The following is a 27112-nucleotide window of genomic DNA, read 5'->3' as shown; positions in this document are numbered from 1 at the left end:
TAAATCTCTTTCAAATTTCATGAAATAAAATCACTTTTATACATCAATTATTAATTTTAATACAAATAAATGAATAAATTTCAAAGTTGCTATTTTTAAATAAAAGCAAAAGTCTTTTCTGTACTTTATAGTAGACAATGAACATCAGATTTAATTAAATGATATAATCATGCTTCCGCTCACGTAGAAATTGCTTTTGATTGCGTCTTATCTTCTGAGACTTCGTCTGATTAGCTTAAAGCTATTTATTTACTTACTTTTTGAATTTCAGAAATTATGCCTATTATTTTAAAACTTTGAGTATAGGCTAAAGGAGCACGAATTTTCCAAAATGATTGCTGTTAATTTACATCTTAGTACTTACATCTCGTTCTTCTCGTTCGCAATTCAAATAAAAAATAAATAAACTTCAAATAAAAAATCTCATTTTTCTCTCTTCCTTCCTTCTCGCCTGCGCTCAACAAAATTTTGTCGAAAGTGCAGAAATAGCTCGTAACTACTACTACTACCTATGAGTACTTAAACTTTTTCTTAGGATTCTGGTTGCTCCAGCTAGAATTTCACTCAATTATTTTAAATAACTAAAAAACAAAATTAACTTTTTTAACACACTAAATAAGGTAATAGAGGTTCGTTTTGAATTTTCATTATATAACCCCACGCAATAAAGATGTCTTTGAAACTTGAAACTTGAACACCTATATTTGTTTATTTTCTAAATATTTCTCCGTACTTCATAACTTTTTTTATATCTGGCAAAATGAGATATTAAGATGTAAATATTCACATACTGCCATTGAGTTTTGTCAAGACAGCGTGGTATTTGAATAACTTTTATTCCCTCGTAATATATACAACAGATGCTGCTCTTTCTAACATACTGAGGAAGGCATCCAATATTTAAAACAAATGATAAAAATGGAGGAATACTGATTTTATCTATTTATATATTATTTGTCTTCATTAATTATTTATTTTACACAAAGTTTGTATTTGTCTTTAGTTTTTTGGACTTCTATAAATGTATTGTTTTAAAAAAAAACTATTATTAAAAAATAACTAATACTGTTTGTTTGCCTCGAAGAGTTAAGCATTTTAATATATAAAAAAAAAAAATGGAACTATGAATCCAATTTATACCCTAAAGCAATATTTGAGAAAAATTTTTACTTGCAAGTTGTAATTAGAAACTGTAACCCTTTCTATGATCAAAAAGACAACGTTTATTACCTGGAACTCGCATTATCTATTTATAAAAAATGGAACTAAACATTGTGTTTTTTGTTTAATATTTGTTTTTTGTGTTCAATAGTCGCAATTCAAAGTTTTAAGACATTATCGCTCAATAAAATTTCATTTGGAAAGTTTAAAAAAGTATCAAAATATACAGAGCGTAACCTCACCTTTTAATACGGGAGCCTTTGCAGAGGTTATCTCCCGTAGAATAATGTAAAATTCAAAAGAATTTGATTGAAGTTCGTGTTGAGCTCTGAAAAGTAAAATCCTTTGAGAATAAGATATTCACCGATTTGAATACTAAACGCGAAGAGAAATACAAACTTAATAGATTTAGTTATTTCCGTATACGTTGAAATGTAAATGTTTTACAAAATAGAAAGTATAATAAATATATGAAGTCTACTTCTTTGCACATAAAATATCCTGTCTTGTATTGAGAAACAATAAAAGTGGCGACTATAGTACTTCATTGAAAGAAGACGAAAGAAGTTTATATTGTTCATAACTTGGGTCAGATAAAATACTTTAAAAAAATTAAATAAAATATTAGGGCATTTGAGACGTCAGCCTAAGCAGTGTGACTGGACTGGTGTGATTATCTTGACACTTCTTTTATGTCGTTAGATCTCACTTGAGGTCATCTAACTCTTCCGTTTTCCTGAACAAGCAATATTAGGTAGTTGAAGTAGTTATTAGAAGATCAAGATAAAAGTTACGTCAGACAGCTCCTTAAAGTATTTTCTTCCTTATGACAGAATGTAATTGGACTGGGTATCGGTAAATATCCACATTAATACTTTTTGACGTTTGATAAAAATATTAATACTAAGCGAGATTTCTTGGGACAACAAAGTAGTGACTTGTAATATTGATGTTTCAACAAAGTATTTCAAACATTTTCAAAGCAGATGAATAAATGTATATAAAATACCATCTACCATCCATCAAGTTTGGAATTTAAATATTTATAGGCTATGATAATCTCCAAAGGGGTTTACCGATTTTGTTTGAATTAAGTCATAACCATAATGAGATCTAAGATTTTCGCGAGTATTCATTTAAATGAAACTAGTATTTTTCGGATTTACTACGCGGATTTTATTATTTAAAAACTACATAATCCCGACGTTTCGGTTACTTTGCAGCAACCGTGATCACGGGCAGACGAGGTGTGAATGTCTGTCAGTTGGTCCTTGTTATTTATCATCTACCGCCATCGATTTCTTAATTTTCTGGCGTACCGCTCTGGATGCCGGCAGAATGCGCTCACGGTGTCTTGAGGTCCTGCGGTGTGGTTTCGGACATGGGATTTTATATTTTTAAGAACGGGGTCCCAGGTGTTTGATAGATTCCAGCCATCTTCTCTATTGAAATTGGGATGTTTTTTAATTTCAATAGCCTCGCGAATTAATCTCGGTATATACTTGTCTTCCCGAGCGAGGATTTGAGGTTTATCAAAACGAATGTAGTGGCCTGGTTTGTCCATTGTGTGTTCACACACTGCTGACTTCGACGCGCGCCTGTTTTTGATGTCTGAGATGTGTTCCTTAACCCTTGTACCGATGCTCCTCTTCGTCTGTCCAATGTATGACAAGCCACAGTCACAGTCGAGTTTGTATACACCCGCTTGTTGTAAAGGAATGTTACTCTTGATTGGTCTCAAGAACAAGAACAAGTTTTAACAGAAACAAAATTTTTAATAAACAAATACAGTTCAAAACTTAATCTTGATATCAAATCACTCGTACCATCGTGTGCAAAACCTCCAAAATTGTATGGGTTGCCTAAAATCCATAAACAAGATGTTCCATTACGCCCAATAGTAAGCCAGATTGACTCACCAACTTATAAACTGGCTAAATTTCTTTCAAAGATATTATCACCACTCCGGGGCCACACAAAGTCATTTGTTAAGGATTCCTACCAATTTGTCAAAGATTTAAAACACCTAAAATTAAGCGACAATGACAGTATGGTCAGTTTCGATGTACAGTCATTATTCACTAGTATACCTGTTCTTGACTGCATTGAGATTGTAAGAGGTAAGTTAAAGGATAACAATATGCCTATAGAATATGCAGAACTATTAAAGCATTGCCTAACATCTGGCTACCTCATGTGGAAGGATGAATTCTACATACAAGTAGATGGAGTTGCAATGGGTTCGCCGGTTTCCCCCGTTGTCGCTGACATATTCATGGAAGACTTCGAGGTGCGAGCCCTTTGCTCTCCTCCTATAAGACCTTTAATATATAAACGGTATGTAGATGACACCTTCACAATATTAAATAAAAATAAAACATCTGCTTTCTGAACCATCTTAATTCTATCAATAGTAAGATTCAGTTTACTATAGAATTGGAGGCAAATAATTCTTTAGCTTTCCTTGATATACTTGTCATTAGGAATCCTGACAATACTTTGGGACATACTGTTTATAGGAAACCCACACACACGGACAGGTACCTCAACGGTAACTCGCACCACCACCCTATACAGTTAGCTACCGTTGGCAAATCTTTGTTACAGAGAGCCCAACACCTTTGTGATGCTGACCACCTAGAGGCCGAGCTGCAGCATGTAAAACATGCTCTCACCATCAACAACCTGCCCGTGCCTCGCCAGCATCGCAAGAACCACCTGAAGCCACCCACAGTTGAACGACAACCTGCAATACTACCATATGTGAAGGGAGTTACTGACAGAATAGGCAACATCTTGAAGAAGGTTTCCATTAAAACTATTTACAAACCACATAAGAAAGTGAGCCAATTCTTGAGACCAATCAAGAGTAACATTCCTTTACAACAAGCGGGTGTATACAAACTCGACTGTGACTGTGGCTTGTCATACATTGGACAGACGAAGAGGAGCATCGGTACAAGGGTTAAGGAACACATCTCAGACATCAAAAACAGGCGCGCGTCGAAGTCAGCAGTGTGTGAACACACAATGGACAAACCAGGCCACTACATTCGTTTTGATAAACCTCAAATCCTCGCTCGGGAAGACAAGTATATACCGAGATTAATTCGCGAGGCTATTGAAATTAAAAAACATCCCAATTTCAATAGAGAAGATGGCTGGAATCTATCAAACACCTGGGACCCCGTTCTTAAAAATATAAAATCCCATGTCCGAAACCACACCGCAGGACCTCAAGACACCGTGAGCGCATTCTGCCGGCATCCAGAGCGGTACGCCAGAAAATTAAGAAATCGATGGCGGTAGATGATAAATAACAAGGACCAACTGACAGACATTCACACCTCGTCTGCCCGTGATCACGGTTGCTGCAAAGTAACCGAAACGTCGGGATTATGTAGTTTTTAAATAATAAAATCCGCGTAGTAAATCCGAAAAATACTAGTTTCATTTAAGTCATAACCACTTTGGACGACACCTTTTCTGAATCTTCTCTCTATTATCAATATTTAATATACTCTGTATAAAGTAACGTAAATGCTACTATTATTTTACATTGCATTAACAGTTTACCGGAAACATTGATTGTATTAACGATAATACCTAATGTACATTGTAATGAAAACTTTTCTTATTTTACTTTTCAACTATTTAAATAAGTACCTAACTAAATATATACATTTTCGTTATATCTAATCACCGTTTGAAGTCAGTGCCATAGGCTAAGAGCAATGTGGGTAATATTTTTAGTAAATACAATAATTGCAGGTTTATATTACTATTGGTGAGTAAATAGCACTGCCTGAATTATAAGACGTCCTAACATAGTTATATTTTTTGAACCTGAGTGCCTTCCCTATCTCCACTGTTCCATAGGATATTTTTCTATTGCGATATCATTTTTTCGCTAAGGAATATTCGATCGTATATCTGGTGGTCTTACTTGCGTTGACAATAAACGAAATTTACTTCCTTTTTATTTGTTGAATTTATCGGCTAATATGAGAATAAGTGTAACGTATTTTGGCTTAGTTTACTTTAAGATCGTTGTAATTTAGTATTCTACTATTGTATATTAGTGTTTACTAGCTTAATTTGTAGTAATTTATAGAAGTAAGTGTTGATTTTTTTCCAACTGTGTTATAATATGATAAATGTATATATTTTTTTATTAATTGTTAATTTCAATATTCCGATTGATACGATGAATGTAAATAACATATATATTATATAAGTAATGTGCATGACACTGTAAGTATGAAGTTGGTTATTATGTCTTGATCTTTCTATGCAAAATATCGACATATTTATACATATATATTCAAGAAAATGAAGTTGGATAATGATACTGGAACTGGAACTACACTAAACCAGATGCGAATACCTCATCGATCGGTAATTTGAAGTCAAGACATGGTTTAGTTTGTTCTCGCCTTATATTACACGAGTCAGAGCCAACAAATCAAATCGACTTAAATTAGAACCGAAATGGTTTTACCCATAATAAAAGTCAACTGAATTTTATAATCTGATGAGAAAATTGTAATTAAGTGCGACCAAAACTTTAATGTAAGGCAAAATCAATAGTCGCGGCTTTTTTGATAATTAAACTTTATTGCTCTCTTGTTTATATCCGTCAGCTTTAAATGTTATCTGTGACTATTATTACCAAAAAAATCAATAGCTTGGGCTATTTTTGGATCGGAATATATAACTTTTATTAGTTTTCTTCAGTTTTAATATTGTTCTCATTTTTATTTTATCTGCCTCGATAACTGAGCTTGTCTACATATGTGGATTGTAGAACTTGTTTGTGACCTTTGCGAAGATAGGCGTCTAGGTTATAACCTGTGTTGGCTAGAAAGAAATCGTATATACCCTAATGGAGGGTTCATTAGTGCTCAATGGTATTGCCCCACGGGTCAACTCAGAACTTGTAGCCCGTCACTGCCAAATCAGTAATCTAGCTAAGGCAGGGAAATTGTTAAATTCTGTCTCCGACTCTTGTACATTGGGTGGGTTGAATCGGAAGCCACTGATCCGTATCACATCATGGCTCTACATATAGTCTTGTTTGATGTACAGTGGGTAGGTTGCACTGAGATGTATTGTTTGAAGACCAGCAGTTGTGCAAGGGTCCGCCGTCGATGTCGCACCATCCGTGACTATTATTTTGGAGTATAAGTGTAAGGTTGCCTGTGTTGGAGCATACTTATTTTTTACAGAAGCAGACCGCTTTCGGCTATCTGCCTTGGAAGGTAACCTGCAATGTATAACCATCATAGAATAGGTCTGCCGCTAAATACGGTGACCCTAAGCACTTTCGTGCCATTTTTACTGGCAATCCTTGAAAGCCTTAATGTATTTGAAGTGGTGGATATGAAACTTTTTTGTAGCAATAATAAGGGTTTTATTTCTTATTTTATATAACTAAATGCTAGTCAACTAGAGGCATTGAATTAAAGTTTGGTCAATATATATAGAAGCTAGAAACTTACAGGGAAGGTCTTTAAGTCTGGTATATTAGTATAAGCATAAATTTGAAGTGATACGATGAATTCATAAGCTTTTTTTTGTATTTTCAATAATAATATTTATGTGTATTGGATAAAGCAATATATAGTTAATTTACAAAAGGAGTAATTAAAGAATTACAGAAAAATTTATAATTCCTAACGGTAATCCTTGAGAGGAAATCTGCAATCGAAGCAGTTAAATAAAAAAGGTGTAAAATTATTATGAAAATAAGATTATTTAGTGTTATTATAATAAAGGTTTGAAATATACGATATTCTTGAATAGTCTAATTATTTAAACAGAAATATAAATTGATATTTACAAGAAATAATATTATAATAAACTAAAAAAAATGTAATGTTAAGATTAACAAAAAAAACACACTTATAGATTTACAAGGTGATACAGCGATAAACCAATTTTAAAAAGTCTAATATCAAAAGAATCACATAGTCGCAACTTTTGCTCTTATCGACGGTTATAAGAGGAAAGACATAATAAAAAGCATTCCACGACCCATGTCACAACTCAACCGCAAATAAATCACAAGGACTTAATTGAGAATCCTCATCCCTAGGTAAGGTCATTTTCTGAACTCAAGAACTTTCCTTGATCGTAGTTGCTTTTACAATAAAATTTAATATTCTAGTTGATTACTTCACTCTAACTTAAAACTAACCTAGCAGTTTATAAAAAATATTATTTATTTTTAATACGAAACAAAGAACTTACTTGTACAACGTATTTCTACTCACACCATGTACGAAGAACACGTCTCACATATTTCAAATACTACGAATTTCTACAAACACCCGATAGGAATTATATAACTATTCAAGACTTGCTCGAACACTCCAAGCAGTTAATATTGTAATGTAGGATAAAGGAAAACAAATTGTATAAAAATTAAGTTTTTTTACGTGTGCTTTAAAAATAAACTCTAGGTAACAAACATTTTAATAAATCAAAAAAAAAAAGGAGAACAGAAGTTATCAATATATTCAGAATTTCGTCAATAAAACTCTTAAGATTTTTTTGCACTCTTTGCTATCATTTTGTAAGGACTATATAAGAAAATACGCTAACTTTTCGCATGGCTTATTATTTCTTTACTTGAATAATAATTAATCTGTAAATGTTTTATAACTCTGTCGTGTGCATACGGTTTTAATAGTTCTCATTACAGTTATTTACAACCCTACAAAGTGAGTTCTTAGCTTAAAATATTTAAAGATGTATTTTTAAATCTTAATTTTTTTTAGCGTTCTTCTTCCTTATTACGTATTGTTGATTAAGAGAAAATTAATCAAAACAGGTTAAAAAAATATTTATAAAATTTAAACTTCAAAGTTGAATCAATTATGTAATACTATTTTATGTTATTTTCTGTTTTAAATTTCAACGTCAAGACCTGGATTCTCTTTTATCTCTTCTTTTTTGAATCGTAAACCTTTTATCCAATTACTTCTACTTGTGTACATATATTGTTAATAACTTGGGTTATTACCGCTTTACTGAGATAATATCTGATTAATACATAGGACACTTCTTGAATAAAAAATCAGACGTCTGAGGACACAACGCGTTTTTAATCAACGTTTCTATCCGAACATGTGTATTATTTTAATGTATAGCCAGAAACACCTTATTAAATTTAAACCTGTATAATTCTTTTTTTAAATTTAATCTAAGCTTATGTTAATATGGATTACTATCTATAGAAAGTTTGTAAAGAACACAATAAATACGACTCATTTAAAGAGTATGACCATATCCTCGATGACTTGGTAACAAGTTGTCTTGTAACTTCGGTTCTTCAAATAGTACTGTTATCTTAGGACAGTTGTTTGTTATTTCTAACTTCTGGTTTCTAGTCAGGGGTATTTCACATTTCCTCTCAAAATAATAAAATTACATAAACAAAGGTAATTTTCATATCAAACAATTCAGAGTAATTTATCATATTTAATTCTTGCTATTATTTAGTAGACATACATATATGTATAGGGTATATTATTTAACATTTATTTCTTTTATAATTCAAGATGAAATAAATAGAAGCTAAGCATTTTCACCCTAGAATACAAGTTTAATTTATATAAATAGATACAATTTATCAAGATGTCAGGTCCGTAAGCATAAGTTGCCTTTAAATGTAAATAAATTTGTCACTTTCCGTTTCTTCTTTATAAAAAATAAGTCTTTAAACTTTGTAGAAGTAAGAGAAGAATGAGTTATTATTATTTTCATTGTGTCTGCGGAATTAACTTGAATGTTCAAATTTATCAATAGAATGGAGCTCGCTTTTATTCCTTACACAATAACTATTGTAGACGATTTCTGTTGTGGACTGTTTGTTTCATAAAACAGGAACACTACTTTCGTTTAACCATCAAGTCAGCATGCGTAGTATTCGAACATTTTCATAAAATTCCTAATATTCATTTGATATTATCGATCTGTTTCCTCTGGATTATTCTTTTCTAAAGTGGCTACCGTTTCTAAACAAGACATCATTTAAGATTAAAATCATTTCAATTGCTTTATGTACATCATCATTTCAATTGCTTTATGTACATTAATTTAGCTTTATAGAAGCTTGATTTTATATTTTTCAGTTAAGTATAAGTTCTACTTTGAAATGCTTACATCTTCGTGGACGATACGATGTTTACAATAGAAATACTTCGAATCGCAATTCTTGCCATTAAAAAGATTGAACCATATATCGGGATACAAATAAAATCAGACCATTTGGAATCGTTCGAAACAGCGTCTTCTTCGCTTGAATCAAGTTAATATATTTTAAATTGCGTCAAAGCTCTTGTTTATTTTTATTTGAATATTTTAATACGTCTAAAAGTCTTTAAAAAAATATTTCTTTTCGAAAATAATTGTGGCTCTTTTAAACCACATCAAAAATTTGTGGCACTTGTGGCAGATTTATTCCACCTAATATGGACTAATCTTGAACTTTTTTGCTTCGGTACACCAAAGCAAATTGTGACGACGATCAACATTTTTCCGCTTCTACAAATCTCTAGATTATAATTAAAGAAAATAAATAGCATAAATATTTTGTACATTAGTTATAATATTATATAAAGGTAAAATAAATTACAGTAAACTTATTATATCAGATTACTCTTTTTTGTTTTAAATGAAGTAAGTACATGGTAGCAATTTAAATAATTCACTTGTTTTAATAGTAAGCAGAGACAATTAAATAAGAAAATAATAGGAATATTAAAAATGATTAAATCTAAACCTTAATGAATAAAAAAAAACTGTCTTTCATCTTGACTGCTCGTGATCACCGTTGCTGTAAAGGCACCGAAACTTCGTATGTATATGGTTACAAATTAAAAAAGACGCGTAGTATCCAAAGAGCTTAGTTTCATTAAAAGACTATACGCAAAAACCTTAGCTATCATTCAAGTTGATCGATAACGAAAATATAGGCAGAAAAATATTACTGTACATATATTAAAAGTATGCATGCAATACTTGTCTTACACATTAAAGGAACATATCTGATAATGTATTCCATACACGCGTCTATCTTATATGAGTTTTCGCAACAGAGTGTTCTTTACTCATCTTTTTAACATCCAAAGAAAAAGATGATGTTACTATTTTTAAGATTCTGTTTATGTATGTAAGTTATAATATATCTTGAGATACGTGTAACTTTAAATTTAAATGAATATTATATATTATTGTTATGATATCAATGATTTTTTTTTTATTTAGGTAACTGAAATTTTCATTGTAAATAATGGCTATGAAAATAAATGATTGATTGGACTATGCTGAAAATATATTATTATGATTTTTTTTATACTTGAAACGTATATTTATCTGAAATCAATGTAAATGTCGTAATCTTATAATCTACTTTTTAAAAAGTTTTTCAATTTAGTTATTTTGGGTAAAATATTAATTTCCGGACCTGCCGCCTCTTTGTTGAAGCCAAGATGGGCTAACCAAAAGTTGACCAAAATAACGTTTGATTCATTTTTTGTACAATGATTCGGACGAGTGAGCAGTTATGAAAAAATGTAGGACGTGGAGATATCAGACATTTCGTGATTTAAATTGTTATAAGGTTGGTCTTTAAATTATTTTTAAGTAAAAAACAAACGACTTGAAAAAACCAACATAGGAAGACAGGACGTAAAAAGCAAAAAATATATTTTCACTGAAAAACTAATTCCCAACCTAACCCAAATCTAATAATAAATTCTAAATATTTGTTCAAAAATCGACTAAATACCTTATTTAGATAAACGAATACCATTTTTATTTACTTTCCAATAATCTTATCTAATACTTTACAAAATGTATAAAATTTCTTTATATCTAATCAACTTTTGAAGTCGATGCCTTCTACTGATTAAGTAACTACACACTAAAATATATTAGTAGAATACTAAATTAGAACGACCTAAAAGTAAACTAAACCTAGATTATTTTGTGTTTTTTAGGGACAGGTTCTTATGTTGTTTTTTGAGGTCGATTGTTTATTTCTTAAAAATAATTCTATTTCTTGCCTTTTAGTGTAATTATAAAATAGGTACGTGGAGTAGAGAAGCTGTTTCAAGATATGAAGACCTTATTTACGTACATCTCGTATGACAAAATTTCTTGAATTGGTCCAGTAGTATTCGCGAAATCGGGGAATATACAAAAAAAAAGATTCAGATCAATTGAGAACGTCCTTTTCTTTTGAACAAGGTTACGAAATCTGTCTTCCGACAATGAAGGTAACGCATAATAAATACACCTTAAGTACCATTACAAAAGGGACCTAGTACACCATTACTCAAAGTGTATTTTATTATGTATGCCTACAAATTTTAAGGATTTTCCTAAAGTTTATCAGAGTTTTGTTATGAAGTCTTATTACAATTATCGTGGGAACATTTGTAAATTCAACGCTAATAAATATATAAATCGAAATTGGTCGGCGTTGAAGCGACAAGGTTATTGTCGTGTACATATTAGTGCTCATTTTAGACTTATATGGTTTTCTCGTGGTCGCCATATTTAGAACTGGGCCAAATTGATAATGTCCCAAGAAATCATTAATGAAAAATTTTATATTTTATAAATAAATTTAAATTAATATCTTTATTTTATACAAAGAATTTAGTGTGATACTTCATTTCTATTGCTTGGTCCATGCTCTTGCTTACACGCTGGCGCAAGCGAAACATGCAGGCAGCGTTTATGAATCTATAAGTCCCTATCCATTCAAAAATTATAAATAATCGTACGTATCCTACCTGTTATTTTAAACTAACTCGGTCGTTTGATGATATATCTTTGTTTTATAATTTAAAATTGTAAAAAAAGGTACAATATTTTATAATTTACGATTTCACTGAATTAAAATTTTAAACTGTTTTCAATTACAAGAACACCAAGACACCATAACAGTTTTCTATGTACTTAAATTTTATTTGTTTTTTTTTTTCCTTCCGACACGATAACATTAAATCATACTATGGATATAGCTTAATAAATAGTGGTGTTGTGTTAAATCTGTACTCTTAAACCAGCAGGACGTCAAAGATAAACAAGAACAAAAAAGAAAATTAGATCATTTTGGTTTCTCCTAAGAAGCTTTTAGACGGGTAATTCACAACACGAAATCAACTTTTTGATAATCTTTGACTCATGCAATCCCTATCATCTTATCGCATACATATATTATTATAGTTATTATACATTATTACGCATACATATATATTATGATACCTTTTTTTAAAAGTTAAGGCAATATGCCATAATTCCAAATTATAATTCCCAAACATATGTATCTTTGTTTGGAAATTTGTACAGAATCATATAATTTTTCCTCTGATTGAACTGAACTTCTACATAATACAATATGTTGTATTTATAGATCACTTACCATTTTTATTTTTTCACTTAGAAACAAAAAGAGACGTTTTAATATAAATATCGTTCACAGCTCACTGTACATACTCACAACAAAGGTATGGAATAGTTTTCCTGCGTTCCTTCCTTTGTTTTGCTTCCGATTATATTTCGAGTGTTCTTAAGGGTACAATGAGATAATGCATTCGCCACATTTCCAGCTACCAACGTTTGAAATAACGATCAAGTACTATTAAGTCGAAATCATAGAGATATTAATAAATAAACCTGGCAAAATAAAAACAATAAAAACGGAACATTTGATTTTATTTCAAGCTCAATATTTAAAAATTTTTTCTCAATTTATTTTCGTTGTTCACTAAAATAATAATATTTAATACATATATTTTTAGTGATTTTTATATCTTTCTCTACCTTGCTATAATAAAGATTAAATACCCTTTAATTTGATTTCTTTTGTATATATTCTTCAAATTAAAACGTTATAATTTAAAAAAGGCTTTAAAAAGGGAAGATAGAAATTTACGTATTCGCGAAATAAGAGTTTGCTTATCTATATAAAATTAAAAGGTTGTCGTATTATAAAGTTTTGATATTTTGAAATTATTTGTTAGTCTAAAACTTTTACATCTCAAATAGCTTAAAATTAAGAATTTTACAAGTTCTTTTCATTTACTTTATATAATATTATTTTATTTCGTTTCGTTTGGTTTTGTTTCGTTTTATTTTATTTCTTTTTAACATTTCCCTTAAAAAAAAAATGGTCGCGTCTATTAAGGGAAAAATAATACACTAATAGTATTTCCTACAACTTTTATATATGAAGTAAACTATGCGAATACATTAGTATACTCGTATCTACGATTTCATATCAAAGTAGCCGAGAATTTATGCTTTTATCATCCAAAACTGAATACATCACAAACATTATCTTCGATCAAAGAACGTGTAATATTGAATTATTGCATAAGTAACTGAACTAATCTTTGAGTCTTATAATATTATTTAACAATACAACAAACTCAGCTCTGACCCGATTATTATGAAAGGCATATGAAATTTATTTACTAAAAGAAATTAGTGTTTATATTTTAATAATCATAATTTATTTCTCTCCCTCGCCATGTTTTACTATAAAATTAGCATAACATGGCGATTAGTCTTCCATAGTATTGGTAAAGAGACTAAAAGTAGCCCCAAATATTAATTTCCATGATTTTTGTTATATATAAAATTTTAAACGGTAACAATATATTTTTATTATAATTTAAATTAACTACGGTGAAAGAAAGCCACAGCTGTCAAAGTAACGAGTCTTTATGGACACTTTCTACCTTATGAGATCTAAGACTTTCACGAGTTTTATTCACTTAAATGAAACTAATATTATTGGGATATACTACGCGTGCTTTATTTTTGTAAAAAACTACGTACTCCCGACGTTTTGGTTACTTTTCAGCAAAGAGTTGCAAAGGGGGTATGTAGTTTTTTACAAAAATAAAGCACGCGTAGTATATCCGAATAATATTAGTTTCATTTAAATGAATAAAACTCGCGAAAGTCTTTGATCTCATTATGTGAACCATTACGGAATGAAAATCGCCAACAAAATACGCCGGTTGGAGTACCTCATGACGAAGGGTTGCTGTTAGTATTAGTAGTTATTAGTTTCATTTAAATTTCTACCTGACTTCTAACGTGATAAATTATTGTTATTGAGTTTTTGTTTACATTGTTTTATCACCCGTACATTTGAATCTAAGTTAAATTTTTGTTTTGATTCCATAATTTCTTATTTTAATTCGAATAACAACTTCCTAATATCAATATTTTATTTAGTATAATATTATTGTTTCTAAGTATCCGGTGTACACATACAAACTTTTATTTGGTATTTGGTTTTTCTTAAGTTATTTCTCAATATTTGGAAACAGATATTTTGTGATTACACTTGTTTTAAGTTACTTTTTTACAATTAAATGTAAGAAAACACTTACGTAAACATGTTTATGGTTATTTGGCACTGCAAAGGAAGAACTGGTAATCGTAGAGGAATTATTTTTTATTTTTTCTCTAATAAAAATTTTTAAAAAAATATCACTGTCCAAAATTTTGGTATAAAATTAGATGTAGATCAGAAATTGTGTATCACAAGTAAAAATAAATTCACTATTATAATATTATAATTACATGGACATTATCTTTTATTTTACGTATACGTTTATATATAACTATCATAAATATCTACAATCCACTTTAGCTAATAACCTGGTAAATTTCTGGGGAGAGCTTAATATAATGGCTACTATTTTGACCCTTCTTAGTTCTTTTCGTCGATCATCGCTGTGTTTAAGGTCGAGTATTATTGCAGTGGTCAAGGACACTAAAAATCACTTCAACTGGATATGTTAACAAAAAATATTCAGAATGATACAGAGACTCCAAATTGGTATGAGATGTATCTGAAGCGTGAAATAATGTATGCTATACACGAAACATAGTAAGTCGGATTTCTCTATAAACGGACATCTCTGAAAGGAAAGATTTTCAAAAATATTAGATCGTAATATCATGAAACAAAGACGAGCATTTTTTTAATTTTTTGGAATACATTTAAGAGATCGTCTATATAATTTTAGCGATTGTAAATATAACATATTTTCGTAAGAAAAATATATATATGAAGTCGAAAAATTCATCAAAATTAAAGCAATCCTTATAATATTTGCGAACTTGTTAAAAGTTGCAAAATGTTCCTGTCAAGGAACGAGCATGCTAATTAACAATCTTTTTATTCAGCAAATTAGAATTATGCTGATATGTATTGTTTTGAAGAAATAGATAGTACCTATACCAATTTTCAATAGTGTTTATATTGTTTGCTTTCACCTATACTGTTTGGTTATCTTTTTAATCATCCAGATTAGTGTTAAGTACTAATTAAGTACCAAAATTCACTATGTTATTACAAGGCTTAATTTGTTTACTCAATCTCTTGATGCCTTTATGTACGAGTATGTAAATTTTATATCTATGCTTTATCTGATTTAAAAGAATCAAATTCATTGTTTTCATACTTCTATAATGTTTGTTCCTTATTGTAATATTGTTTGTTGTATTATGTTAAACGGAAATATTTAAATAATCTCTTATATGCCATAATTGCTGAAAAGTTTCTGTTTTAATTTTAACCAACTTTGAATAACGAGGAGGCATTTGCTTTTTTTCCAATAAGGAGGAGGTTGTCAATTAGTTTGTATTAGCTTTTTTTATGTTTTTTACCTATTACCTTTGGCTGTGTGAAGCGTTTTTTTTTATTTGTAATCGTGTGCTTCCCTTTTGGTTCCATTTTAAATTGGCCCAGTTTTTACAAAGGCAACCATTAGAAAACCATATGAATAACAAATAAAAAACGAGTAACTTCAACGCCAACCGATTTCGATTTATCCCTACTAATATTATAAACGCGAAAGTAACTCTGACTGTCTGCTACTCTTTCACGTCTAAAACACTGAACCTATTTCGATAAATTTTAGAAAAGAGATAGATGAAACCCTGGAGAAGGACATAGACTACCTTTTATTCTGATCCCGAAACTACACGTGTGGATCCATGAAGAGCAGTTCGGATTCAGTGGCTGTAATGGCAGAGAACAACTTTGATGTCCACGCGGACGAAGTCGCTAGCAAAAGCTAGTTTATTTATAGGGTAGACTGCGCAAATGGTCCCATGATCATTCCAATAACACCTGATTATGGAATCCTGAGAAAATTCAGGACAATCCTTAAAATGTGTTGGCATCCCTAATACATATTAATAGCATTACTTCAGGTTTATTATGTGCGACCTTCACTGTCGAAAGACTGATTTCGTAATCCTTTTATTAATCGATTTTAAAATAGGAGGAGGTTTTCAATTCGTCGGAATCTTTTTTTAATGTATTTTTCCCGATTTCTCAAATACGCTTGGGCCAATTTAACAAATTCTTTTTAATCGGAAGGATTGCATCCTCCAAGCAGTCTTATGGCCACGAAGTCAGATTTTTATAGTGTGTTCGGTGATCCTCTACAAATTTAATAAAATCAAAAAAAAAATCAAAATCAATTCCTTTTATATAAATCAGTATTTGAGAATGGCTTTCTGTATAGTTTTTATTTATTTTATTAGTTACTTTTCTATGTGTTTAGTTAGTTATTCTGTACTAACTTCAAAAGGTGATGATGAAAGATGTTAAAAAATTGTAAATATTTAGTTAAGTATTAAATAAGATTATTGGAAAGTAAATAAAAACACAGTTCATTTATCTAGATAAGCTGATTAATCGAGTTTTATGCAGATATTTTGAATTAACTATTAAATAGGTTAAGTTAATGGTAAGATTATTTTCTGCGTTTTATTTCCTTGATACCTATGTTATTTTTTAAGTTTTTTTTTCACTTAAAAATAATTTTATTAAATCTGTAAGACTGCATTATTTATTTCAATTATAAGCGGTATGTATTTTATTATTTAAAAAAATGATGGTTCATTTTTTTTTTAATATGGTCTTCATCCGTGCAAAGACGTGCACATTATATTCTGCCAGTGTCGTGTAGAATGGAGGAGACACGATCCGGGATTAACTATTGAGTGAAATAAAATTTAACAGTCTCACCTGAAGTCACAATTAGGAACTACATATGTAAGTAGATCTTAAACAACACAAATTAAATGCAAATAGGAGATATGGTTAAATTTTTCAGTTGTTCCTTGAATATTGCTTGTAGCACTGTCAAAAACTCATTGTTTAAAAGAAAGATTTTGGTGATTAAACAAATAAGACTTAGAATTTATTATTTCATAGATAATCAAATTCATAGGTAAAATTTAAAAAAAATATGAAACTTTTGATTTTCCTTTTAATTCAGTTATTTATTTCATAAACATTAAAATAAATAAGAATTTGAAAAAAAAAATCTCTTTTAACAACGGTTTCATTAAATTTCGTAATTCACAATCCAATTGTGAAAAAAAAAGTTTAGAAATCATTAAAGTTGAAAATATTTTGTCGCTAAATAGAATTTGCTTAATTATACTGAAAAATAATAAAAGCTGGTAAAAAAATATTGTAATTAACATTGATTATAAGATATATATCATATCTCTGAATGAGATAAACAGACAGATAGAGATACAAGTCAAATTAAGTTACCGTTTTTTCTCAGTGCTTAAAATAGAAAAAAATTAAATAAAACACTTCCCTCTCGACAATGTCATTATAAAATTGAATAATTCATACACTTCAATTTGAAATAAGAATTTCGCAATATGTAAATTGATAAAATTAAAATTTATTTTGAAATTTTGTCAAAATTTCTATTATTCCCTTCTGTAATTTATGAACTTATAAAAATATTTTTCACAGATACAATAACTTCAATTGTTCATCAAAGCCTTTTATGTCAAAAACGGACTTAAATGGGGATGCGAATGAATAGTTGAAGTGTAAAAATGAATGAATAAGTCATTGGCTTTCTCTTATTCACACGTTTTATTGAATAATAGATTTTAAATTATCAACTCCAGACACCAGCTTTCTGGACGAGAAATTGTCCTTGTCAACTAAGTGAATCCGGAATTGAACGCCACTGGAAATTTTGATCCCAATATACTTATATAGAATAAAGGAAACTTAACTTGCGGGTCTAAAATTGCACCAAGTTTTCTCCACACCAATCGGAGACCGTTTTTGGTACCAATTGGGTCCCAATTTGGCACCAATTGGGTACTCAAGATGAGAGACAAAAGTTGTTTCCGACTTTCTTCCATAACTTCAGCATGAAATGAAAATGGCAAGACTAACTGACAGACATTTTCATCGCGTCTACCCATGATCACGGTTGCTGCAAAGTAACCGAAACATCTAGAGTATGTAGTTTAAAATACTAAAAAAACGCTACAGTACACCCGAAAATATTTTTAGAAATCTATCATTAACAATAAAACTGAAGTTAGTTGACTTCGAAAACTTTTTATGTTTAGAGATATAAATTTATAAAGATAAATTTGAAATTGCTCCGAAACTAAAGATTAGAAAATCCGTGACAAACTCTTGCTTATGTTATTTTTATTATTAAATGAGGGAAAAGAACAAGCGGATCACCAGAGACGGTAAGCGATACGCTGCCGGGCATTTACAAACTTGTGTTACTAAGTTATTTAAGGATATATTTCCCATACATATTTTTTTAAGCAAAATCAATATGTTGGTAACATGCTAATCATCTTAATGATAAGGAAAAATTTTATTTTAATTAACTTTAGTGAACGGAAAAACGGAACATAATAAAAAAAATAATCACTGAAATTAGTGACAGCAGTAGCTATTTACATTTTACAACAATACTGACACCAACATACTGCAAAAGAGAAATACGACAATAATGAATCACAGTTGTTGTTTCACTTTGTTATGTGACCCTTTCCCTGTCTATTATATTTATAATTGTTTTAACTTTCTGTTTTATACATAAATACACCATACACGCGACGACAGAAATATTTTTTTATTATACAATAACTTTATAACTAATTGACTAAATAAGTGACATAAGCAAATATAAAATTGCTAATTGACTATACATTAGCAAATATAAATAAACTAATTAACTATACATAAGCAAATATAAAAGTGGAGTTTTGCTATGCTTCATAATTAATAAAAAAGAATTGAATTAATAGGTCACGAGAATAGGAGAATTAATTGACAATAATTAATTTGTACTTTACCAGTACTTAGGAATGAAGAAATGAAGTAGTAAATTAATTTCACGTTAAGTATGAGTCTGCGGTTTAGTAATTTATAAACTTTTAATTTATTTTGAGGCTTACCAGTATCCAAATTGACTAAATTATCAAAATAAAAATGAACAGTCGGAAGGAAAATATAATATTTGATTTAAGAGAAAATATATATGAATTTAGAAAGTAAACAAAACATACTTGCTCACATAGCAATATTAATGCAGTATTATTAGAAAAACCGCAATAGAATATTATAAAATGTGATTATGATTTTATGATGAGGATTATAATATAATATTTTTATTCGTACAGAGCATGGATTTCTGGTTTAGATGAATTTGATAAAACTAAACATACGACTCTGTATAAACATGTAAAATATTGGGCGACAAAAACTAAGGATAGCGGAGTGAAGCCTTTGTCCGAGATTGTAAGAAATCTTAATTTTAAATGTTCAACCACGCGATATTTAAACGCGTATCTCGCCAGACTTCTGTAAGTGTAATTTTTAGAGACTTCGGTCAACTTAAAACAGTAGAATGAATTACTATTAAAAGAATATATCTGCTCGTGTAAAGGGCAGCGAAATTGAAATTGAAATTGAAATTTAATTTGCCTGTAAATGCTTTGAAAATTTAATTATATTATTTGACGAGAAGCTTGTTTAAATCCTTTGAATCGTAATGCTTACAGTAAGGGTATGCTAGAAACATTATATATTTCCAAATAAGAAAGTCATTTTCATTGCAATCAGACCATTAAGCTAAGAAGAAATTTGCAAAACTTACATATTGCAAACCAGACAAACATATATATATATATACTTATAACAAAACTTTAACTTTAAGTAGAGAGAGTTAAGTAACTGCAATTAACCAAATAGAAATGCAAATGTTTGATTCCTTGATTGCTATTCCTTTTATTACGTTAAACGCTCTTCAGGAACTTACTTTAGGTTGATAATTGGCAATCAAGAATCAAACTAAACTCAGATAAATATATATATAATATATATATATATATATATATATATATATATTAAAACTATAATTGCAATAAAAGGTCTCGTTTATAATTAAAAAAAAAAACAATTTGATAAACAAAATTGTGACTGTACCGATACTTATCTTTACTTGAAATAATATTGTTCAAACTTCAACTGCCTGAACATTTGCTTTTTAATTAAATGATATGTTTTACATGAACTTTCTTTACCATAAAAAAATGTTAATGTAAAGTAAAAAAAAACAGGGGACCATAAATTAGGTTTAAAGATTTTACAGTGTAGTATGGAGCATTATAAATAGGGACTGCATTCAGGTAACAAATAACTACGGCAGCTCGTTCCATAACACGGGCTGTGATATTTAGTCAAAAATTATGATACTAACCTGTAAATACTTTATTTACAAAGAAACCTTACCCATATAGCTGTAAATCTAAGGCCCTGAATTTAAAAGGTGATAAAGTATGAAGAAATATATATTTAGTTAGTTATTAAATTAGATTATTGGAAAATAAATCAAAATAGTGTTTGTTTATCTACATAAGGTGTTTCGATGATTTTTGTACAGATATTTATAATTTTTTATTACGTAGGCTATGTTACAAAGGAGTTTTTAAAGAATTTTCTTTTAGTTCCTATGTTGTTTTTGGAAGTCGTTATTTTTTTACTTAAAATTAATTTTATTTCTTTACCTTTAGTCTTATTATAAAATAAGTACAAAGGACAACGTAGCTGTTTCAAGTCTAAAATTGATAAAAATTGGCGTCTGAAAGCGTAGTAAAGAAAGAATTAAAGCGCGACGCCTTCAATAGTTATCCGAGAAACCTGAAGAAGACTTTATCAAAGGCGCCTTTTAAAAAAATAAATTTGATTTCCCTCGAGTTTTTATGTTTTCATTAAATTTTTAGAGGATCCCATTATAAAAACGTAACTTCGTGACCATAACCCCACTGGAAATGCAACCTTTCAGATAAAAGAAGAATTTCTTAAATCGGTCTAGTAGTATTAGAGAAATCAGGGAACATCCAAAAAAAGAAGATTCTGGTGAATTAAGAACCTCCTCGTCTTTTGAAGTCATTTAATACCAAGATTACGAAATCTGTCTGCCGACAATGAAGGTCTAACATAATACACCTTAAGTAATACCATTACTTAATATACATTAGGTATGCCTACAACTTTTTACGATTTTCCACAATTTTTCCACGATTTTATAATCAGATCACATTGTAATCATCATGGGACCACCTGGGAAGTCTAACTTGAGAAATAAATAGACCAAAATCGGTTGGCGTTGAAGTTACTTGTTCATTTGTCGCACACATACTTAATGCTAATTTTAGACTTATATGGTTTTCTCATGGTTGCCATTGACAGAACTGGACCTAATTGAAATCGGACTAAACGGGAAGCACCAGCTTTCGAATAAAAAAAAGCTTCACGCAAAAACACGCGCCAATTGATAACCTACACCTTTATTGAAGACGATTAAAAAGGACATAAATATTAAAGTTAAATCTAACACATGTCGAACTTTTCTATAAAAGTAAAAATAAAATAAATAATTCAGATATTGCCAGCAGGCCTTTCCATTTCATATTTATACTGTAGCGGCTTATTAAAAAAAAGGTTTTTGTTATGACCTTGAGTCCAGTCCAGTCATATTGGATGCAGAGGTCACACAAAACCGTTCATTATAATGCAAACTGAAAATCTACATATAATTCTAACCCAATCGATTGAAGATATGTGCTTCACAATTGAATTGCAAATTGATAAAAGTTTGGATGATAGACGGGTGTCGAATTCGGTAATAATCGTATCAATATAAGAATTGATATCTGAAATATTCACAGCCATAAAAATACTTATAGATACAGGAAACTTAATTTATGATACGTTAAAATTTAAACTCATAACCTTTGCCAGGTATTTTTCTGTAGAATATCAATTTAAGATTATTTTCTCTTACCTTTTATATTAACTATAAAATTTCAAAATTTACTTGCTGTAGTTAAGATATATGCAACAATAACGCATTTAAATAATAAAAAACGTAAGATTTTCGACTATCTGCTGTTATTTTTACTGATTTATACATTATAATGTTTATAAATTTTACAGCAGCATGCAACCAGACATTACCTTAATCTTCTAAATCGGGTCACGACTCAAGCAACTTCATTTTTCAATGAAAACGGAATTTCTTAAAGAGTTGCTAACAGGGTACTTTGATAAATTAAATGCGTCAGAATAGGAAGTGAGCGTATTAAATTAAAGCGGGTCGTTGTAGCGAATAGCATTGTATACAATAAAACAATAGTAATTTTAGGACAATTTCAGTTAGGTTAAAATTAAATTAAAAACGAGGAATAAAGTCGCTTGCTTACGTTACAAGTCGATGTTGTAGGAGAGATTACTTGTTACTTTGAATGTGTTTAACAATGAATTTATGTTAATGCTATTTCCATAAGATTAATCGAAGCTTAGATGCACGTCAACATTTACTATTGTGTACGTAGAGAACTGAACTATATATCTGATGACAAAAAGATGCATATTCCATACGTTGTTTAATTATTAGTATAAAGAACACTTGAATTAACTTATTGAACATACAATAAATATTAATTTCAAATGCATGAAATATAAAATAATATGTCGCCACTGATTCCGGTTATGTGTGTGTTAACAAAAGGTGATGCGTTTCAGGAAGGTGTATTCATCGCATTATTTGCTTTTCCACAATAATACGTTTGCCGTTGTCATAATTTAGAACATTTATAAACGTTTCCAACAACAGTCCGATTTTCAAAAGAGAACAACGAATGGCAGCTTACCAGGATCTTCATTGAAAACATACTTCCTATTACTCAACCTGCCCGATAAATATCTTTAGATATTTTAGACTGTCCTTCTTTCCATTTGCTAAAATGTTCAAGTTGAACCAATTTGCGAGGATCATCAATTACGTAACATATACGTTTTATTAAATACTGTCAAAACTGTATTATTTGTGTCGTCACCTAAATAATTTTCTATCTCAATGGGCTGTGCGTTCCTCAGGTATGTTGTTTTATAAGACAGGTCTTATTACTTCTACTTTGGATTTGCGCATTTGAGTAAATAAATATCGAATAAGTTGTCAATTTTAAAGGATATCAGTATAACATAGGCCATGTTATACAATACAAAGAAAACAAAATACTTTCAAGTATTTTGAATCAAGTTTAATGCTAGTATTATTATAAGTTTTAAAGACGGTGAGACAAATTACATAATTACAACTACAACAACTACATAATTTACTCATCCAATCCATTCAAATTGAATATTACAGAATATTCCTACCTTTCGGATTTAGTCGTTTATTGGGTATACATTTATATCATCATCATCATCAACCTATCGGAGACCACTGCTGAGCAAAGGCCTCTTCTCACATGGAGAAGGTTAGAGCATTAATCACCACACTTGCTGAACACGGGTTGGCGAGTTCAAACTTATAATTTGAAATTAAAAGTCTAGGTTTCCTCATGATGTCCTCACGTGTTAGAGGCGTGCCTTTAATCTCCAGGACACCACGACTATAGTCACATGATATTTCAGTCACCAATAAGAAGACAGTAAAAGGTTTTATTACGTAACATTTGACCAGAAATAATAAGCATTTGAATACCAATAATTATATAAAATAATATTCTTTAAATGGAAGTCCTCCTGTTCAAATTGAGCAATCTGGTACTCATGTATTAATATCATTAACGGACCTTCTGCGACCCGCCACTTAAATCATCGCTGTCACTAAATTTGTACGTGTTCCGGTATAATATCTTTCATTCCGGTGTGGTCTTATTTTATTTATGTGCGTCATACATTGGGGTAAAACGTTCTGCTGGTATTTTTTTCTTCTAATGTAATTTGTTACATTCTCATCTTAAATTGCAGTAAAAATCGATAGTCTTTTACTATTTCCCATTCGTCTTTTATACGATAAGATTACTTTATAATAAATATTTATTAAAATTATTTTTTTAACCTTAGACATTGACTTTTTTACTAGTTTTTATGTCTTACGACAGCATAGTTATCGATCGGCATAGTTTTGAATGTCGCCGTCTATAAGTGTCTTGATGTCTTAAATAGAAATAGAATTAAAATTAAGCTCTCGCCCTTGGACTTAATAATACAGCACTTTAGAAACTTCAACCTCGATGTTTCTTTTTATTTGAAATATTTTGAGACGGCGCGGTGCGGCCCTTGAATACAGAATAATAGATGTTTGATAAAATAAAAAATTAATTATTTTAATCAATATAAAATTATCTTTAACTATTGTAGCAAGTGCATAGATTAAAATTCTCAGTTGTTGAAATATTTCGGTGTAGAGATTTCCAATTTCATTTGACATTTGCCTGATTTCTATTAATTATTCCACGTTAACACATCGAATTGAAGCTTTATTTTAATTTCATAATTTTCAAAGGAATATACATATGATAAAATATTAGAAATAACAGAATTATAATAGGTATTTTTTTTTAACTAAACGTTTACAAGTAACTAGTATTTATCAGTTTGTATCTTGAGATATTTTGGAGCATATTTAGGTTAACTTGAACTTATGAGGTCGTTTTATATTACTGAATAGCCATGATATTAATATGTATGAAGATATAATTTCGGGATTACAAATTCTTAAGTTTGCCAGAAATATCCAAAGTTTTAGGAACCATAAATATGCAAATATCTTTACATTGACAACTCTCCTCCTCCTACCTCAAATTTAGTTGATAACAGTGAGGGGTTAAATAAGACTTTCCAGATGATTTATAAAATAAATTTATTGGTATTCTACAATGTCATAGTTATACGTTTGTGCTTTTTGTAGTCAGCGATTTCTCTTTCACAATAACTGAGATTTTTTTTAAATGTTCTTCGTTTTATCATTATCTAATGTCACAAAAGTCATAACAACTGTCCAATAGTTGGTATACTTCCGTCAATAGCGATTATATTATGATTTTCCTATTTAAATAGTCGTTCAAATATAACATACGTAACAATTCAGAAGTTGTCTTCAATGAACTGTTCAAATTGTTTACGAATTACGATTTCACTGATTGCTCTGCATCTTTCAGTTAAATGCCTTTGTTACATTGCATAACATATTTCATACAATATTGCTGTTGTCTTGTTTTATTTTGACAGACTCACTACTTACCCGCGGGTAAACTGGAACAAAGAAAAGACATACTGTGAGGATTACGTTTGAAGCACGAATGTTCGTATTTATCTTTCAAATGGTTTCACCGTGTTAGACACGTTTTTTTCTTAGACAATTAATTATAAATAAATAACGGATGTTCAATTGCGATTTTAAGAATCAAATTAATTCTAAGCTTAGTACAAATGTATGAATGAATAAAGAAATAAAATTTAAACAATCTATTCTTATTAAATATCAACACTATGTAAACTTATGATTATACCAATGCGACACATAAAAATCATTGCAGAGGAATTAAGTGATATTCATAGACTTACACAACCCGTGAGCATGAAACCCAACCGTTTAAGATATAATTGAATAACCAGTTGGTATAACAATCGAATTGAATCAAATTGGATTAATTAATATGAATTTTGGGTGCCATTATATAATTTTCCTTCAATGATTTGTATATATATATATATATATATACACTTTTGTTACTTGGGTATTTCATATTTTTTACTAAAATTTAATTATTGCTGTGTGGTGAAATTTGTATTTGTTTAAATTGACTTTGACTATTTATGAAGTTTTCATGTTATTAATGCTCCGGTAACAAATAACGAAGTAAATATTTTTTCATTTGCAATGCAAACAAACGAACGTTTATAACGCATTTTGAGAATTAAAATATAGTGTTTTATTTTTATATTAAAAAGTAAAATGAGATTGTTAAGACAATGGAGAAGTTATCATAAAATGAATGATATTTTCAATTTCCAATATATATATATATATATTTATATGTTAGCTCCATAACTTTTTGTATCCATTAACGCCATTATTTATATGATGAAGATTTACCTGTATACTCAAACAAATAAATTAAATAACTTGATGAGGTTGCTTTTAACACAAAAAAATGTAATTAAATAAATAAGCATACCTAAATCTAAAACAAAATGAGCGTTTAAGTTAAACAGGAAAACCTTTTCAGCATTACCAGTTGTAATCAACTTTAGACGCTCAATGTTTTTTATTATTTAGCTGTTATGAAATATTCCTTGACAAGAATAAAAATGAATGTACTCCTTCAACATTTATTTCTATTCTATTATTAAGGTACTCTCCCTAGCTCATGTGCTGTTCTTGCGAATTAAACACTTTTTCATTGTTTTCCTGCTAACTTCTCCAGACAGCAATCTTCCTAATTACCATTTTGCTGCCAACTTTAAGTGTTATTATCTTCCGTCTGGTTTGTTTTTCTGGTTCATAACTTTGTTTATTTACCATAATTCACTTCAATAATTAATTAAATCATAATTGTGATGTCTGGTAGGCTATTTTTGTTATATGATATTACTGCAGTGTCCAGTACTTATGCATTTAAATCAAAGTTAAGAATTCTGTTCCTGTGTTTTGATTTTCTTGCGTTCAACGAGGAGGTTTTCTTAAATTATCCCAGTATTTTTAGCGACGGAGTCTGTACAGTATAGCCATCTCACGAAGCCCCTAGTAAA

Source organism: Danaus plexippus (genome assembly GCF_018135715.1).
Source record: "Danaus plexippus chromosome 3 unlocalized genomic scaffold, MEX_DaPlex mxdp_25, whole genome shotgun sequence".
In the NCBI taxonomy this organism is placed as follows: domain Eukaryota; kingdom Metazoa; phylum Arthropoda; class Insecta; order Lepidoptera; family Nymphalidae; genus Danaus; species Danaus plexippus.
This window is presented reverse-complemented; position numbering follows the sequence as displayed.